The following is a 3,649-nucleotide window of genomic DNA, read 5'->3' as shown; positions in this document are numbered from 1 at the left end:
TTTACAGAGTACCTATTTTGTACAAGTTACCAGGAGAAGATACAAAGAAGTGAGAAGGAAGCAGACAAATATCCTGACTATACCTCCATGTGACAGTAGGCAATACCCTCAAACTAAGTGATTAAGTGATTTCATATATGTAAAATACTTAGCATAGGGCCTGGCACATGGTAACCACCATAGAAGTGCTAGCTATTATTATCATAGTAGTTGTTATGTGCTAGCTCTCTGCAAAGTGTTAAAAAAAACAGCTTTATTGAGATATACTTCATGTGCCACAAAATCCACCCTTTAGAGGATATGAGTCAGTGGTTTATAGTGTATTAGCATGGTTGTGCAACCACTACCACAGTCTAATCTTAGAACATTTTCACCCCCCTCCAAAAAAGCCCCATACCGATTAGCAGTCAGCCCCAGCCCCACTCATGCCCTAGCCCCTGACAACCATTACTCTAATCTCTAACCCTATAATTTATTTATTCTGGAATTTCATATAAAAGGAATCATACAATATGTGGCCTTTTGTGACTGGCTTCTCTCCTTAATATGTTGTCAAGATTTATCATATTTTAGCATGTATTGGTACTTCATTCCTTTTTTAAATTTTTTTAGTTGTAGGTGGACACAATATCTTTATTTCATTTACTTATTTTTATGTGGTGCTGAGGATCTAACCAAGTGCCTCACACATTCAAGGCAAGCGCTCTACCACTGTGCTACAACCCCAGCCCCTTCATTCCTTTTTAATGACTGGATAATATTCCATTGTGTGGCCATACCACATTTTGCATATCCATTCATCAGTTGAACATTGGTTGTTTCCACCTTTTGACTATCACTTTTATTATTATTCATAAAGCTGCTATGAACATTCATGTACAAATTTTTGTGTCGATGTATATTTTCATTTCTCTTGGAGAGATGCCTAGGAGTGGAATTGCTGGGTCATATGTGTAACTCTATGTTTAACATTTTGAGGAACTGCCAAACTGCTTTGCAAAGTGACTATACCATTTTTACATTCCTGCCTGCAACAAATGAGGATTCCTATTTCTCTACATGCTTGCTAACACTTCCCATTGTCTATCCTTTCAGTTTTAGCTATCACAGTCCATATGAAATGGAATCTCATTGTATGTGTTTAAGGAATTTATGTTTATTTTCCATTAACCTTGTGTCCATTTTCTGTTCAAGAGCCTGCAGAAGGACACCATTAGACCACTCAGTGGTTGTTCCTATCCAGTCAGAGGTCTGAGCAGTGGGAGCTGCAGCCCAGTCTTCCTTCAGTGGCAGGCTGAGCACACCAAGCTATTGGAGAGAACTACTGAATAGGCACAGAGGGACTTGCATGCCTTCAGACCAGTCTGCACCTTGGGTTGAATAGCAGGAAACTCAGCAGCTGGAGAAGTTCATTGACCCTGAACTTCCTGCCTTGGTCTTTGCCTTTTCAGCAGCAGCCTGCTTTTCTTTTTCAATTTCCTCATGATCTCTGTAGAAGTGGAGATCAGGCATGACCTCCTATGAGTGTTCACAGGAGCTGGTGCCACACATGCACAGAACTTCCCAGGCCAATATCCACCACATTGGACCCACTGAGTGAGTCCCCTTGCAGTGCTGGGTGGCAAAGTCCATGTAGCACAGAGGACAATCTGTGTTACACGGAGCTATGATAAGCAGGTTATCATAGGACTCTGTGAGAGGTTAGTAGTCAGCTCTGGGATCAGTGAGCACCAGCAGATGTGGCTCCCAGAAGGCTGCCTGAATCTGTTGAGTAAAAGTTCCAGAAGCCAAGTGCCCAGTAATAGGAGTGGTGCCAATGGAAGTAGCAAGCTTCAATGCAGCCCATTGGCCAGTGTTTCTGGAGAAGAAAACACTGACATCGATTAAGTTTTCAGTAGTAACAATGGCAGAAGCTTCTCCCAGCTCCTTTTTTGATTTATGATGTAGATGTGGTCATTTTTCCTTTTGTAGATATATTGTTCCATTTGGAACTAAGTGAGTTACTGATGTAAGAAGTTCAAGGATATCCTCTTCCTCATGGGTAGGACATGAAGAGCTTTGGATATTGGGAAAGTTTCCCTTTAAGTTACAACAGGAACCCAGAACATCGCCTTATGGATATCATAGAAAGCTCATTGTGCTTTTGATTTGCATTTGCCTGATGAATAATAATACTGAGCATCTTTTCATGTACTTATCGCCCATTTGTATATCTTCTTTGGAGAAATGTCTGTTCAAATTCTTTTGCCCATTTTTAAAAATTGGGTTGGCTTTTGTTGTAAGAATTCTTTACATAGTTTACATACAAGTCCCTTATCAGATATATGATTTGCAAATAATTTCTCTCATTCTTTTCTGTGCAAGTTGTTTTTGAATGTGTTTTTTTTCTAAGACCACCTCTGTGAACTAAGTGTTTTGATAGGGAAATGGGAATTCAGAGAGGAAAAGATGGAATTTAAATCCAGTTTTGTCTAACTATAAAACTCATGTTTTCCCCTCTTATTACAGAATGTACTCACAAAGATAAATCAAGACATGTTTAAGGGCTGGGGATGTGGCTCAAGCGGTAGCACGCTTGCCTGGCATGCGTGAGGCCCGGGTTCGATCCTCAGCACCACATACAAATAAAGATGTTGTGTCTGCCGAAAAACTAAAAATAAATAAAATAAATATTAAAAAAAACATTTAAAAAAAAAAGACATGTTTAAGGCTTTAAGGAGCTCAGTCTGGAAGAAGATATAAAGCCAAATTCCATTTGTCCCAAAAATGCCACAAGAGAGGGGCAGAGGAAGTGTAGTGTGAAGTCAAATGGCGGGGGGACTTCTTACTGGGGAAATAAGAGTTGGCTTCAGTAAAGTGGCATTTGAGTTAATTCTCGAAGGATGGGAGAATGGGATGGGTACAGTTCATTGGATGGAGATGATGGAATGAATGAGGAGAGCATTTCCAAAGGAGAGCGGGAAAAGAGGGTTGAATGAATGGAGCTTTGATCCCAAGTTTAGCTTTGATGGGGAGTCCCAGGGCTTGTTGGAATGGAAAACCCTAGGACTGCCTTGGTTGAAGCCCCAGGGACTGGCTAAAATCTGGTTGGCTAGGATAGGGAATCTGGGCACTGGCTTAGATGGAAAGTTTAGGGGCTGGCTGGAGTCGGGGGATGCCTGGGATGTGTGTGTGTGTATAGTTGGAGTTCCAGGTGTTTCCTGGGACTGAGGGAGCTTCACACTGACTGGGCTGGAGGGACATGGGGCTGACTGGGATAGGAGGAGGGTCCAGACTAGGACTGGAGACCCAGAGACTATCCATGGTGGCGGCTGGACAGAGGTCTCCAGAGACAGGAGGTCCAGAGGTTGTCTAGGATGGGGTATCTGACATTGCTTCGGGCTGGCAGACCTACGGTACGGGAGAGAATCCCGTCGGTTGTCTGGACTTGGGGACTGCCTGGGATGGGTGTTTTCAGAATGGCTTGGATGAAGACCCTGGGCCTGGCGAACCCCAGAGAGATGTTGGAACCTGGTTATAAGGAGAGATTCTTTAGGCTGCATTTGTGAAGTGAGGACCCTGGGACTGGTGGGTGGAATGAAGAGATCTCATGCAGGATGTGATGGGGCTGGCCCCGGCCGGGCGCCGGTGCCTTGGGGCTGGTCCAGCT

The 3,649-nt window shown here is 43.2% G+C and overlaps 1 protein-coding gene and 1 pseudogene across 3 annotated transcripts in view; one reads left to right on the top strand and one right to left on the bottom strand.

Annotated features, from left to right (window-relative positions):
- Positions 1 to 1,128: 1,128 nt before the first annotated feature.
- Positions 1,129 to 3,649, bottom strand: part of LOC107159860 — a 7,828-nt pseudogene continuing 5,307 nt past the window's right edge.
- The window catches only part of Iqsec2 (IQ motif and Sec7 domain ArfGEF 2), an 80,876-nt gene continuing 80,870 nt past the window's right edge, over positions 3,644 to 3,649 (top strand). For all 3 annotated transcript variants that reach the window (XM_048796702.1, XM_048796701.1, XM_048796700.1), the window contains exon 1: positions 3,644 to 3,649. This exon is cut by the window's right edge and continues 129 nt beyond it. The gene's annotated coding sequence lies outside the window, so the exon portion shown is untranslated.

The sequence above is a fragment of the Marmota marmota genome, unplaced genomic scaffold (genome assembly GCF_001458135.2).
Source record: "Marmota marmota marmota unplaced genomic scaffold, marMar, whole genome shotgun sequence".
Lineage (NCBI taxonomy): Eukaryota > Metazoa > Chordata > Mammalia > Rodentia > Sciuridae > Marmota > Marmota marmota.
This window is presented reverse-complemented; position numbering and strand designations above follow the sequence as displayed.